The sequence below is a fragment of the Triturus cristatus genome, chromosome 1_1 (genome assembly GCF_964204655.1).
Source record: "Triturus cristatus chromosome 1_1, aTriCri1.1, whole genome shotgun sequence".
In the NCBI taxonomy this organism is placed as follows: domain Eukaryota; kingdom Metazoa; phylum Chordata; class Amphibia; order Caudata; family Salamandridae; genus Triturus; species Triturus cristatus.
In genome coordinates, this window is record NC_140579.1 from 450,914,887 (window position 1) to 450,931,163 (window position 16,277).

A 16,277-nucleotide genomic window follows, 5' to 3' on the forward strand; every position below is an offset into this window, starting at 1 on the left:
TCCGGCTGGCCGTTCCCCTCACGGCACGGAAGGCAGGATGGCAGCGGTGGATTGCCTTGAAGTATTTGGGGTAGTATGGAGGGGTGGATGTGTGTGAGAGTAGAGAGGGGCCACTTAGGATCCATTGGATGTAATCATTCATGTAGGTAGGGGTCTCCCTAGAGGACATGATGTGTAAATTAATTGCACATAATGTAACACTTTGATGTGTAAATTATGAGAAAAGACTCTCGCAACCCAGCGGTTGCTCAGTATCAAGGTAATAGTAACAGGAGTGGAACCCGTTAACCCAGGTGAGACCGGGTAATTAGTATATCAATATAACAGCGTCTCAACTGGGAAACATTTAGCGAGGGCAGTTAGAGAAAAAGTCTCTGTCATACACAAGGGGAAGGGGACAAAAGGGAGACCACAAAGAAGTGATGTAATTACGTTTTTAGTAATTGCAGGTAGTTATAGCAGCACTACTATACAATTAAAGAATATGGTGACCAAAAAATACACAAGTGGGTACTAGGTGTACCAGTGATAAGTGACGGCGCAGTGACACAAAAGTGTAAAGGACAGCGTGAACAGCGAAAAAATAGTAATAGTTATAAATAGTGGTCAATGAGACGACAAGTATATATACATTCGGTTATCAATTGCGATAGTTAAATTGACCACTACAGCGCCAAGGTTCTGTGCTGGGTAGTCGACGGCGTTTCAACCTGATCGATTTCAGGTCATCATCAGGACAATTGGTCACGTAATTTTACAAGTGTGGTGCTGTAAGGGGAAAGGAAATGGAAAAGAATAAGAGGCAAAGTGGCCCGAAGGGGGAGAGGGAGTAGTGTTTTAGAGAGGCACCCAGATATGGTAGAGTTACCTAGGGGCCGCAAGACAGAGGTCAATCTGGGCGGTCAGAGATCCAGTGGAAGCAATGAAGGGTCCAAGATGAAGATTAGCTATCAGCTGGGGCACTATGCTGTTCCAAAGGATGTAGGAGTCATGGGCCAAGCCTGGGAATTTGGCACACACGTGCGAGATGGTCATATCTGCCAGGCACACCACCTGCACATTGATGGAGTGGTAATGCTTGCGATTGCGGTAAATGTGCTCACTTGCCTGTGGTGGCACAAGACCGACATGGGTGCAATCAATGGCACCAACAACATTGGGGATGTGTCCTAGGGGATAGAACTCTCCCTTCACAGCTTGTAATTCAGCACCCCTGGGGAAATGATTGTATCTGTCCTTGTATAGCATCATGGCGGACAGTACATCACGCAGCACCAGCCTGAACATTGGTTGTGACATCCCACCAGCGCTGGCCACTGTCTCTTGGAATGATCCAGTGGCAAAAAAATGCAGGGCTGCCATCACCTTATAGGTAGGGGTGAAAGCTGTTGGATATGTCCTGTGGGGCTGCAGGTGGGGCTCCAATAGATCACAAAGGGTTTTCAGGGTGGCTCTGTCCAGGCGGCATTTCAGTATGATCGCAACATCCTTCATGTCCTCCAGCACCGTCAAGTAACGAGTCAAATTTTGCCCCCTCCTATTTTAGATGATAGTGGACACATGTCAATGAAATACATCATGAGATGTGCACAGCATATCACGTTCTGGATGACACAACGACAACAATGACTGACATCTATAGTGACTAACAGACCAGCTTACATGGAGGGTCAGCTACACAAAGGGCACACGTGTCAACTTACACAAGACAAGTACCTCAAACACCACCTTGGTCAATGTGAATGCACATAGAGATATGGCCACAGTTCACATGGACACGCCTGGGAGTATAGCATCCAGCATAGGTGTAACTAATCAAAACCACTGTCTCATACGTATCTGCTGTACCTGTCACACCTTAATGCGTCATTACAACCTGGCACACATCCACCACACAATGACCACAGTCGGCGCTGGAATGACGAATGTGTTCATAAGCAGACATGAGAGGCAATGCAATATAGATCATCATTCATTGAGACAAGCATCGCTGTGATTGTCACTGGAACTCAACACATTGACATGTGTACACATTGTACAGTCCAGAACAACACTGTCCTGCCTATACCAACATCAAATCCATAAGTGACATGTGAGTGGGTACAGGCCAATCTACGTTACACACACACAAACATGGCATATGTAGCCATCAGTGGAGTAAATTGAACATTGGCATCGTGTGCACAATGAAGTGCCATTAAACATGTTGGCACTGTGCACTGTTGATGTTTGACAGATGGCCATTGCCATTGTACGGCACCCAAATCGTGGTAGCTACCGCCTGGCCCTGGCGGTGTGTCACCAGCACACCCATTCACACAAGTGCAGTAGTGAGAGGCATGGAGACATGTGGAAATGGTGGTTGACATGCTCCGACGCCTGAATGGCAGAGCCTCATGTCAGTGTATGGCACCCAAATCGTGGTAGCTACTGCCTGGCCCCGGCGGTGTGTCACCAGCACACCCATTCACACAAGTGCGGTAGTGAGAGGCATGGAGACATGTGGAAATGGCAGTTGGCATGCTCCGCCGCCTAAATGGCGGAGCCTCGTGTCAGTGTATGGCACCCAAATCACGGTAGCTACTGGCTGGCCCCGGCGGTGTGTCACCAGCAAACCCATTCACACAAGTGCGATAGTGAGAGGCATGGAGACATGTGGAAATGGCGGTTGGCATGCTCCGCCACTAAGATCGCGGTAGCGCACCCCAGGACCCTGCGTTGTGTCACCGCCATGGAGCATGCCCTTACAGCCAATGGGAGCCATGATTGCGGTGGCATAATGCAATTTTGAAGATCGCGGTAGGCGTGCCACCGCGGAGGCGGTCATTGGATGCATTTGAAAGATGTACCATCGCAGTAGCGAGCCCCGGCCCCAGCATTGTGTTACCGCCATGGAGCATGCCCTTATAGCCAATGGGAGCCATGATTGCGGTGTCATAATGCAATTTTGAAGATCGCGGTAGGCGTGCTCCGCCACCGCGGAGGCGATCATTGGATGCATTTGAAAGAGGCAGACCTGGACCACCAATTGCTGCAGCTTGGCACCTTTGAAACGACCCCAGGGGGCTATATATGTGTGGGAGTAAGCCTCACATTTCCACTGCTCCAAGAGTCTGCTGCCTCAGACCCCTCACCTGCTGCTGCCTCCAGGGACTGCTGCCTGAGAACCCTCACCACCCAATTCCACCACTGTTGTCTCACGTCCACAGTGATGGCAAGGAAAGAGAAGATCCGTGCCAGTCCCTTCACGAGCAAGGAGCTGGAGGTCCTGGTGGACAAGGAGCTCACATAGTACCCAAGGCTATATGGTGCCCCAAATGTCGTGGTAAGTCTTTAACAGTGGTGGGTTAGGCAGGGGGACCACACATGCAGTTGGACTGATGCAGTATGTGCCTGGGAGTGTGGGGTAGTGTCACACACTGCCTGAAATGCTATCTCCAGTGGGAGAGTGTGTGTACCCAATGACACAGCTTTCCCTCCCTGCACATGTATGTATGAGTGACCTGTGTTGTGTTGTCAGCCATACAGTGACACAGAAGGTTGTTCATGCAGCAGGCAGGACAGTGATTGCTTGGCTGGATGGCTGTGTGTGCCCCTGTAATCCATCTCAGTGTGAGCCCAGCTGGCCTGCACAGTCCCTGCCTATAAAGACAAGGACACCTCACTCAACTTATAGAGTATGACATCAGTCTTTTCACATTGCACTCCAGCTTTGGGCCATCTCAGCACTGTATTTTGCACACAACTGCCCTTGTGAATGGCATTTTGCATTTGTGTGATCATGTCCCTCAATGTGACCACCATGACACATTCATCTATTCACAGGACAGGGACATTGATGGCTGCGCAGTCTTGGACACAGTGAGTCCACCCCCAAACACAGGTTGACATGTGATGTATGTGTTGCTCAAGCCAACAATGGACTGGAGTGTGGGCAGGCTACATGGGTGTTCAGGGCTGGCAACCTACATGTGCGTGAGATGTGCAGGGACTGTGTCCCCCCCACACCTGCATGCTTTAACATCAGCTTTTCCCATGCAGGTGTCCCATGTGAGCTGTAATATAGCTGCTGGTAAAGACCTGTGGAGGTGGCTTTTGCCAGGTCCGGCTGATGGGTGAATCCTAATCGTGTCCCGCTCACCCAGGGGGCCCCCCTGCCCAACCTCCAGAGCATCCGCCTCTCTGTGCTGCTGCTTCACCACTTGAATCATCTTGCTGGTGGCCGTTGTGCCTCCCTGGTGCCCCCACGGCATGCCCTTTCCCCTTCATGGTGCTGGTTAATTGGCCAGGTAGCGGCAGGGGCCCCGGCCTAGGGGTTTCCCAATCAGATCAAGCAGGGCCTCACCTCCTCATCCCTACTCTTTCAACCTTGGACATCTGTGAGTGAAGTCTTGGTAGTGTAGGCCCCCAGAGGCAGGCATCCCCCTGACTCACAGGGAAGGCTACTGGACAGGCCACCCAGTAATAGAAGCAGCGAGAGGCAGTTTTTTCAAAGGGTGCCCAATCTCCTATCGGGATGAGATCCGGCCGAGTAAGGAAGACCTTTCATACTCCAAAGCAAAAGAAATTAAGGTCAAGATCTTCAGGCCATGTTGGCAACATGACTACCCTCCCCAAATCTTCTTTGGACACGCCTACTCGGTACTCATTATTCTCTCCTCCACACAGTCCAGAAATTACTGGCATGGGTAAGAGCTTCCAGGAACATGGCACCTCCTCTTCGCCAGCCCCTTTCTTGTAAGCTTACTTTAAAAAAACTCCTGGAGAGGCAAAGGGGTTAAGTCCCAGTCCCAACCCAGATGTACCAAAGGGAAGTCCACAGCAAATAACAATCAAGGCCAAATTTCACCCCACTCCAAATTCATAAAATGTGTTCTTGGTGGCTCTAGTACTTGTCAAGTGGAGGAAGTTCAAAGTTCGCCCTCAGTTTTTCGACAGGGCCTCAACCTCTGCCATCCTCGCTTCTGGACCTCCAACAACCACATTCCCTGATTAAACAAGCATCAAATAAAGTTGCTGGATCTTCTTCCACCATTCTACCAATTCACTTAGACCAATCTTACAGGAACCCACAACAACAACCTGTGTGTTCAAACCCACCAGATTATTCAATACCATTTTCTCTCAGTCCGGGCCTTCCAAGTCCCCCAGCCACTCAGTAGTCAAGAACAGCAAAGAGATAAATTAAATCACTTTCACCCCAAGCCCAAATCTATCTGAACACAGTGACAGCTCCCCTACAGCAGCAAACTGATACAGATGTAAATGACCAATCGCTTCTCTGGTTATCTTCCCTCCTGATGGACTCAACTCAAGTCCCCTACCGGAAACCAGTCACAAGCGCAAAATACACCACATTTGCCTTATCGTGGTCTGTATGGCCTCAGTTGTTGCAAAGTCTTCAAACTACAGTAACGGCATTAAACCACCATTCAGACAAACTAGATATCCAACTAAACACACTAGCCTTGTTCACAGCCCACATTGATAGCAAGCTTGGAGACTTGAATAATCTGATAACACATGCCCAATCAACCTCTTAACACAGTACAGTCTGTTTGCTGCTGCTCCCCAATTATAGACAGTTTATCAACTCTTCCAAGATTTTTAAATTGTATCCACGATGAAGTAAAAACTCTCTCAAGAGGCTTGGGCACACTAAAGGAGAACAATGACACCCAGTCCCAGAACCTTCTGGAGGGTTCGGGATCACCTCATGGGCTAATATGTATACACGTCCCAGTTCCAGCGGACCATCGGTTATCAGGGATTTATATGGCCTGTACCCAAGAAGCACTAAATTCCTCACCTAAATGCCAAGCCTCGATATCCTCTGTCAAAATGCCTTGCAAATCCATCACAAAGACTGTCAGTCAGGAATAACCATTCCCTGTCAACTGACCCTCAGTTGGACTCAACAACTATCTCGCCAGCTCAGTAAGTGAGAACAGAAAAGACAGCACAAGCAAAGAAATAAGTCTCTACCAAAAACCAGAGCTGACCCTCTTAAACTGTTTCTCTTGTTTAAAACATCAAACCCTGATCATGCTTCAAACCTTACCCCAGGCAGGGCGGGGCACTCGCACCTGACGAATACATCCGTCCATACAATTTCCAAAAACCTCGAGAAGGTGGAAAACACCACCAAGGAGCACCCCAGGATCTAGTATACATAAATACCAACTTCTTTCAAAGCTAGCGATTGGATGCACGAGGCCAAGCTCCTATATGATGTCCGGCGAGGCTCCTCCTAGCACACTTTGCCAACTGACCCACATCCTGCCAAAATATCCAATTACCCTACCACTACTGTCCTTCCAGCCCAACGAGATTGGCCTAAAAATTAAATGACAATGCCGAGACAATGAAAAGCAATGAACCACCAAAAGGAAGAGACAAAGTTACTGGTCATCAGCAAGTTGAATTAATAACTGAAACTGAAACACCGCCTGTTCCACTTTATTCCATACATCTTCAAGCACAGGGCCTTACTACCAGTGTTGGATACAACCAATTAACCAATTAAAAGTCACCTTTCAATAATCAGAGCTGGCCGCTTTGAGAATGTTTGACCAAACAGTCTTCATCTGCAGTAAACCACATGTCCTGCAACAGAACCCTACACGGCTCTACAGCTGGAAAATCTGCCGCAGACAACTTACACAACTGGAAACAGGAACCAGTTAGTGACTCCTCCAAGATTCAACGTATTCCTGAATTCAAATCAAAAGGCCAGCATGATATTCTTAATAGGTGTAATATCATTAAATTACTTAAGGAAACTTCAGGTTTTGATGCTCTTGCTGGAGTGGGGTTTTCTTTTAAAATCGTATACCCTCTCCATTTTGCATGTTTAGATTAATAAGATTAATTAATTAATAGTAATTATACTAATGGTTTGTTGTGTGAATTGATCAACATTACTAATATGAGAAATACACGTGGGAATTGCAGTGGCATGGCCTAACTAATGACGTAAACTAAATTAGTATGCATATTAATAATATATATTCAGAAATTGCATGATTATATGTTGCTTTCGTGATGTATCTGTGATTTGTGCTTTATGAATCAATCAATCAAGCATTTGTATAGCGCGCTACTCACCCAGAGGGTCTCAAGGCGCTTGGGGGAGGGGGGTCCGCTACTGCTCGAACAGCCAGGTCTTGAGTTGCTTCCTGAAGGAGAGGTGGTCTTGGGTCAGGCGAAGGTGGATGGGGAGGGAGTTCCACGTCTTGGCAGCCAGGTAGAAGGATCTTCCTCCTGTTGTGGCTCTTCGGATGTGGGGGACGGCGGCGAGGGCGTGGCTGGTTGATCGAAGCTGGCGGGTGGGAGTGTAGAAGGTCACGCGGTCGTTGAGGTATCTTGGGCCTTGGTTGTGGAGAGCTTTGTGTGCGTGGGTGAGGAGTCGGAACGTGATTCTCTTGCTGACGGGGAGCCAGTGCAGGTTTCTCAGGTGTACGGAGATGTGGCTGTGAATGTGAATATAATCGTAGTAAGTGTTTCTTCTGCTAGATAAATACATACACATATGGGTATTAGTAAGAGGATAACAGATTATTAGTATTAATTACATTTTTGTGTTTCTTTGCTTAAGTTGACCATTTGGTGGCCACAAAATGGCCGAAGTCCCTGTTAGACGAGAACAACTCCATTATGAGCATCTCTGGGAGAAGTGCGCATGCGTCGCCATCACCCTTTACACAACCCCGACTCAACTGTGACAACCAAGGCTATTTCCCGGGCGTTCGGCCAGCTGCTCTGAAAGAAACAATGAAAAGATACTATTGCGTGGATTGGAACTATATCTAAAGACACATTATATGTATGGGAAAGAAGTCGAACTTTTCCCGACGGACCAATCAAACTTGTCCAAAATATCAATCGTTACACTTTGGAATGTAAATTTACTATAAAAATGATAGACTAGAGAGGATAGGGAATTATTATTCTGAGAGATTTCGGTCGAGACCCTTCAGAAGATTTGCGATTTCCTGATGTTATGCTGACGGCGAGGACGGTGACACTGCAGGACAGCTGTTTTCCAAAGACTCTGACAGTATGAACTGATGACCAAGATTTTGACTTAGAGGGCGACTTTTAGCCAGAATAGGTAACTATGATAATCTATTTTGCTTGATTAAAACCCAGAGAATCGAATTCCAATTATTAGATAAAATTCAATATTCATTACAAGAACTGTGTTGGGTCGTTATTATTTGAGAAAATGTATTTATATAAATGATGTTATAGATTTCGTTATCACTTCAACCTGCAGCTAGTAGATCCATGGCCTATTCATGGGAGGAGTACTAAAGGTGAAGTTTAGATCTTTATGAATAGGGTATGTGAGTACTCTCTTCCATTACAGCGAGTGGAACAATCACCTCTTTGAAACAGGTTATTAGATGGGTGTATGTTGGTGTTATGGGCCCCACCAGCGAATGTAGTGATTGTGTGTGATCTATGATCTGTGACGAAAGGAGGGATTTTGCATTCCGCGCTGCATCAGTTTTTCTTGGTAGCAGAGATATGGTTAGCTACTGTTTTTGTTTAAGTGATCATTGCTTGTAAATAGCTTATTGATTATCGATTGATATTGATGTATGTACTAACACTATATGCACGGCTTCTGGGATGTAGGAAGTCAGAAGTTTGTAACAGTTCCGTAGCAGAGCAGAGGTAAGCGCTGCTCTCGGGAAAGACAGAATTGTTGTTGCCCTGTAAGTACACAGGGGAAACGTGTGACAAGTGAAGTTGCACGGCGCATTGTCTGGGTTCGATTCGGCAGCATCGTCGTGTGCTGCCATTAGAAATATTCTCTGTGTGAGAGAAGTGTGTATGATAGCGAAGGTTACCTGTGAAATTTTGGTCTTTAAGTACCAGGAAACCAAATGGCATACCGATAACGCTTATCACTGAAAAGGTAGCAGGTGTTCTCTGAGCTTGTTAGAAGGACAAAGTAGAGGGAAGCGCTGCTTTGTTAACGAATGTCATAATTCTGTAGTAGGGCAGAGGTAAGCGCTGCTCTCGGAAAAGACAGAAGTCTGTGTGAATGGTCTACATTTTTCCATGTATGATAGTGTGTGTATGGAAGAGGCATTCCGATTAATGGCGAAACTCTAGTGTTATTTCTCAGGAGCATCGGGTCTCTAATTAGGTGTCTTAATTCTAGAGAAGCGATTTTCTAATGCTTGCTAGAAGGGTGAGGTAGAGGGATGTGCTACTTTATCAACGGAAGTAACCATTCCGTAGTAGGGCAGAGGTAAGCGCTGCTCTCGGGAAAGACTGAATTCTCGTGAGAAAGGTCTATTGCTATTCTTTGGTTAGCGAAGCGGACAATGGAGATGTTTTAGTGTTCTTACTAATAGAATTGTAAAAGTTGCAATAAAAGTTCACGGAGCGGACTTGTAAAGGAGGGGTAGACAGGAGCAGAGCTGCCGCAGCGGCTGCGAACGTCAAAACGACCGCGCTGGGATAGGACAGTCGGTCGGAAGTGTAAAACGCTTCCCATTGGTGCGTTAGTGTAAAGCCGCGCTGGGATTGGAGAAGTACAGGGTGACGTAAACGCTCTACATTGGTGCGTTAGTGTGAGTCGCGCTGGGATTAGAGGACTGTGAAAGTGACGTAGACGCTCTTGATTGGTGCGTTAGTGTGGAGTCGCGCTGTGAGTGGATAGAATAGCGGTACAGTTGTAAGAGACTAGCGATACATAGAAATTAAGAAAATGTATTACCAGCCACCAGATAGGGAAAAGAAATCCTGGTTTGGTAAAGTTAAAAGATGGTTCAAGAAGGATAAGCAGGTCAAAACTAGGGAAGGACAGTTAATTCCTCCACCGAAAACCCCTGCAGCTTTAATGATTGCGAAGTATGGATATCATACTTGTATTTGGTTAGATAATTGGGTAAAATATACCAAGGATGATGGAGTCCTGGCATTTCCAGAACACGGTTCCTTTAATTTGGCTGTTTTAAGGAATTTACGCGAAAAGATGATGTATCTAGAACCAAGACCTAGACCGACGCAGTTTGAGGCATTGACAGAGTGGGAAGACGAAATGCATGAGCGAGAAAGACAAAGGAATGGTAGAGGATATAGGCAGTTATTTGGCAGACCATACGGACAGGAAATACATGATGATCGAATGAAAAGATGGAGGAATGCAAGTATGACTGAGGGTATGTTTTCTGTAAGAGCGGTAGGAGAGAATGAAGGAAGAAAATGTGTGGAAAAAAGGAATAATGTGGAATCAAGAGGTTATGGAGCAAATGAATCAGATGATGATGTGTTGGATGACGTGTTTCATAAAAATCCACCACCGTCCCGACCAGAACCAGAAATGTTGACACCAAATGCCCCAATGAGAGAAACATTACGAATTATCAAGACAGAGACTATGTCACCGGATTTAGAAAAAAGAAACTCTATCAGAGAGGTAGAAAAGAGATCAGAGAATAAAATAGATAGCGAGAATTCAGCGGAATTGGCAAAAACCACTCTAGAATTAACAGAGAAAATAAGAGAATTAACTAAGAATCTAGAAGCTATAACAGTTCCAGTGACCATAGGTCCAGTAATGCCCATTTTTGAGAAGCAAAAGGATAGCGAACATTGTTTAACGGTACCATACCGGAACAATAATGTGGTCGAGAGTTCAGAACGGAGTCAAATTGGGAATCCATGGGGACCGACAGTAAATATGTTTGAACCAAACGTTTCAAATAATCCCTTTATAAATCAGAATTATGCTGAAAGGAGTAGAACGACAGTAGAAACTTTGTTGGAACCCCAGAGAAATCCAGAACAGAGTAGCCCTGTAGGACCTTCTGTGGAAGAACTAAGTGAATGGTTAAGAGGATTACAGAAACAAGATAAAGAATCCCAATCAATAGATGTGGCTAAATTACGGATGGTATTGGAAGAATTGATTGTAGGGACTATTCCGGTAGAAAAATTAAAGTTCTATCAGGATGAGGAGCTGTTATTCCTGTGTAAAAGTGTGACATGGAGAGCGAGGAATCTGCATGAAAGACTGGGAGAAGTTGCGAATGAAATGGGCATAGATATTGATAAGGTAAAAGCCTTACAGAAACCCTATCGAGTTGATTTTACTGAAAAGGACATTGAAAATTTGAACACCACAGGACAGATAGGTCAGATTAAGGACATAATCATTGTTTTGAGAAAATGGGGAGATGTGGATAAATGGAGAAGTAAATGGTATAGAAAATATAATGATGCCCCAGACAGGACAGTTTCAGCATTCCCTGTTAGAGAAAAAGAAAAGGTAGTGACTGAATACCCCATGAGAGAGATCCCAGGAGGAGGATATGCACATGTCCCATGGACAAGACAGGACATTTTGTCATTTACGAATGATTTCCCTCGACTACGCAAAAAGCCCGTCGAGTGGTACCGGCAGGTAGTCAGATTTGTAAAATTGTCAAAAGTTCTATGGATAGATTTGAATAGTCTATTTGATATAATAGTCCCGGCAGATTTATGGACAGAGTGCAAGTTGATGATCAACTGGCCAACTCAAGAGTACCCTAGGGATCCTAAGACAGGAGCTCCCGACCCTGAGGTAAAGAAGAAGTATGAACAGGTTATGGTATTTTTGAAAAACAAAGTGCCCCCTAAAGAGACAGATTGGGTAAAAATTGATCGAACACATCAGGAAGGAAAAGAATCAGTACATGCATACTACGAGAGTCTAATTCAAGCTTTTAAGCAGTTCAGTGGAGATGAGAACCTGAGTGATAAGGATTTGAGTCATTTCGTATACAGATTTGTGTATGGTTTACGCCCAGAAATTGGTGACATGATAAAACAGCGTACAGTTGATTGGCAGAATAAGAAAATAGATGAAGTACTGAGACATGCTAAATATTTCAGTGACGAGATTGAGGCTAAACAGCGAAAATTGAAGGAAAAGGCAATGTGGGCACAAGTAAAGGTAGCTGAAAGGCAGGAAGCTCAGTTGGTCAAACAAGCAAATAACCCAGGAACTAAACCAAGATTTGGCCCAGGAAAGGGGAAAGGTAATATAGAAGAAGCTAAAAAGAGGTTCCCATGCCATAATTTCGGTAGGTTAGGGCATTGGAAATCCGAGTGTAAATACCCTCCAAATACTAATAATGAAAATGCATCATTGAATCCGCAGGTGCAGAATGAGGTGAGTGGTCAACTGCAGCAACAGCAGCAGGTGGTTACTTCACCGAATCAGGTGCCAAAACCACCTTTCCCGCAGAGCAGAAACACTCAGAAGTATAGTAATGAATCGGGATTCTACAATGAAGAACAGGTAAATAAACCGCCGCGCGCTCGTGCCGTTTCACAGTATCGGCTGCAACGCGATGAGAGTGACTCAGAGGAAAGCTATTGACGGTGCCGAAAGGAGGAAGAAGAGTGCATACTTGGTGCAACTCTAGAAATAGACCAGACAGGACCATTTGTAGATGGGAAGGTTAATGACGAAAATATTACTTTCCTAGTGGACACTGGTGCTACTCGATCAACTGTTAGATCAGCTGATGTTAAGAATCTTCCTCTTTCGGATGAAACAATCCAAGTGGTTGGTGTGTCCAACAGACAATTAAAAACATTTTTGACAGAACCAGTGAAAGTTAGTATAGGGAAATTCACAGAAATGCACCGCTTTGTCGTGTATGACACCAGTCCAGTGAATTTATTAGGTAGGGACCTGTTGTGCAAAATGAATTGCACCATATTCTGTACTCCAGATGGAATAGCATTTGAAACACCAGATGAGGATGTGCTGTATAAAATGACCATATCTAACAGAGAAAATGAGGTTACTGAGACTTATGCAATATTCAACCCTGATGAGCTACCTAAAGAACTAAAGCAGTCAGTGAAGGCAGAAGTGTGGGATTTTACTGGAGAAGTTGTAGGGTTAATGAGAAACGTAGATCCAGTAAAAATAACTGTGAAGGAAGGAATAAGCTATCCAAATGTTCCACAGTACAGATTGACACCTGAGATAATTGAAGGAGTAACCCCAATAATTGAGAAAATGATTAAGCAAGGAATTTTAAGAGAAATAATGAGTAGTCCGTGTAATTCACCGATAATGGGACTGAAAAAGCCTAATGGGAAATTCAGGATAGTGCAAGATTTGAGAAAGTTAAACAAAATTGTGGTATCATGCTGTCCCATTGTGCCAAACCCATCAGTAATTCTGTACCAGATTCCAGATGATGCGGAATGGTATACAGTGATTGATTTATGCCATGCTTTCTTTTCTATCCCATTGCACCACGACAGTCAGCCAATTTTTGCATTTCATTTTGGAGAGCGGATTTTGGCATGGTGCCGAATCCCACAGGGGTATACAGAGAGCCCCTCAATATTCAATCAATTATTGAAGAAATCTTTGGAAAGTCTGCAAATACCTGAAAGTTCAGTACTCGTGCAGTATATCGACGACCTTTTGGTGGTGTCAAAAACACGTGAAGCTTTTGAGGTAGACACAATAGCATTACTGAATCATTTGGCAGATGGAGGATTGAAAGTGTCACCAGCAAAATTACAGTATTGCAAGAAAGAAGTGCAATATTTGGGACATAAAATTGAGAAAGGACTGAGAAAAATACCAATAGACAGAATCAGAATTATAAAAGGAATGAGAACCCCCATGACCCAAAGAGAGGTGAGAATGTTTCTGGGAATGGTGGGGTACTGCCGTCAGTGGATTAGCAATTTCTCCCTGATTGCAAAACCCTTGGTACGACTAAGAAGGAGTGATGTAAAAGATCCCCTTGAATTGAACAAGGAAGAATTGGCAGCATTCAAACGATTGAAAGAGGGTTTATGTGAAGCACCAGCACTAGGCATGCCTGGCTATGAGAAAGAGCTTGAGTTGTATTGCAGTGAGAGAAATGGATGTGCACTTTCTGGGTTGATTCAGAAGCATGGAAGGTTGAGGAGACCAATTGCATATTTTTCATCAATGCTTGACCCAGTGGCTGCAGCTTTGCTTGGGTGTCTAAAAGCAGTGGCTGCAACATGTCGAAGTTTGGAGCAGAGTGAAGGTATTGTAATGGGATATCAGTTGAAAGTGTTTGTACCTCATGATGTGGCGATTCCCTTGACAAGAAGTCGTACTCAGTATATGACACATAGTCGGCTGACTAAGTATGAGAAGGTCATATTAGGTGCAACGAATGTGAGCCTTGCGAGATGTGTGAATGTGAATCCTGCAACGTTGTTACCTGATGCTGAGAATGTGGAAGTGAGAGATGAAGCAGATCATGATTGTTTGGATGTGCTTGAGTACTGCACAAAGCCACGACCAGATATAAAGGATGTACCTCTGCCAGAAAGTGATTTTGTGTTGTTTGTTGATGGATCATGTTTGAGAACAGATGAAGGAGTGCTAAGCGCAGCATATGCAGTATGCACGGTTGCAGCAGTGATGGAAGCATCTTATTTGAAAGGAGTGAGGTCAGCCCAACTAGCTGAACTTGTTGCTTTGACCAAAGCATGAAAAATTGGGAAAAGTGTGAGAGTGACTGTGATAACTGACAGCCAGTATGGCTTCGGGGTCGTCCATGATTTCGGCCAGCTTTGGCTGCAAAGAGTTTTCCTGACCTCAAGTGGAACCCCTATAAAGAATGCTGAAGTGGTTGGGAAGTTGATTGAGGCGATACAGCTGCCTAAACAATTGGCTGTGGTAAAATGTGCTGCCCATAGTCAAGGAGTGATTACATCACTACTGGGAATAGGTATGCTAATGATATGGCACAGTATTGTGCACTGAACCAGAATTCAGTCAATCAGGCCAAGGAGAGAGAAATGTCTTCTTGCTCAGTAATGTTTACTAACACAGTAGGAACTTGGGAAGAAGTGAGACAATTGCAGGAAGAGTCAGGAGATGAGGAAATGAAACAATGGATAAAAGCAGGGTGTGCACCAAGAGAGAAGGACCGTGTGTGGGTCCATCGAGATGGAAGACCAGTAATGCCTGATAGCATGATGTCTACAATGGCACGTATGTATCATGGCCAGGGACACATAGGGAGAGACGCCATGATAAGGTCTTTTAAGCAGACCTGGTACAATCCAAAATTCAGACTTGTAGCAGAAAGCCTGTGTCAGAGAAGCCTGATATGTCAGCAATACAATCCTGGGAGAAAGACAGTGGTGAGTCTAGGGACCATAGGCCGGGAAGGTGGACCTTTTACCAGAATGCAGGTTGACTTCATTGAAATGCCTCCGTGTAACAGACTGAGGTATGTTCTGGTTGTGGTTTGCCTGCTCTCCAGGTGGGTGGAAGCATTCCCAACAAGAAGAAATGATGGGATGACAGTGGCAAAGCTACTTTTGAGAGAATTCATGCCTAGGTTTGGGTTCCCAGTGACTCTTGAATCAGACAGAGGAGGACATTTTCATAATGAGATTGTAAAATTGATTAGTGAAGCATTGAATGTACAACAGAAACTACATTGTGCCTACCGGCCAGAGGCTTCTGGTGTGGTTGAACAGATGAATGGTACAATCAAAAACAGAATTTGAAAAATGTGTTTAGCCACTGGTATGAAATGGCCTGATGTCTTGCCTCTTGTTTAAATGACCATTAGAGCAACACCAGACAGAACCACAGGGTTAAGTCCTCATGAAATAATCATGGGACGAGCGATGAGGCATGTTTATATTCCAGTCAACAAGCTGATGACAATAACTGATGACATGGTGTTGGAATACTGTAAAGGCCTGGCTGACGCAGTTCATTCTGTCTTTCATAAGGTTGGAGCGGATGCCACCACCCTTGAAAGGAAGCCAGCCCATGATCTGAGCCCAGGAGACTGGGTAAGGATAAAAGTCAATAACTACACACAACGAGAACTGGGGGTCAACAAAAAGGAAGCACAAAAGGACAAACGTGTATGTTTACAAAAATAACACATAGGAACTAACAGCAGAGCGTGGATTCCCATCAATCTTACTCTCGGAACAGAGCATGGATTCTTGTCAATCTAGCTCTTGTGATAATTTTTATCATTTGGTCATCCGCCAAGTATGAGAGGTCTGTCCCTTGATCATAGGGACTGCCTCACTGGCAAGCTCAATTGCTCAGAATAAACAACGGGATTAGACCTCACATAGAAAAGAGAGAGATATTCTAATGTCCATGATGAAAAATCCTATGTGGTGCAGTGCAGTGCAGTGCAGAAAAAATATATATGTGAAAGGAATCTAAAAAGGTTGTGTTGGGACAAACTACTATGAATCATACAAACTCCTCACACCTA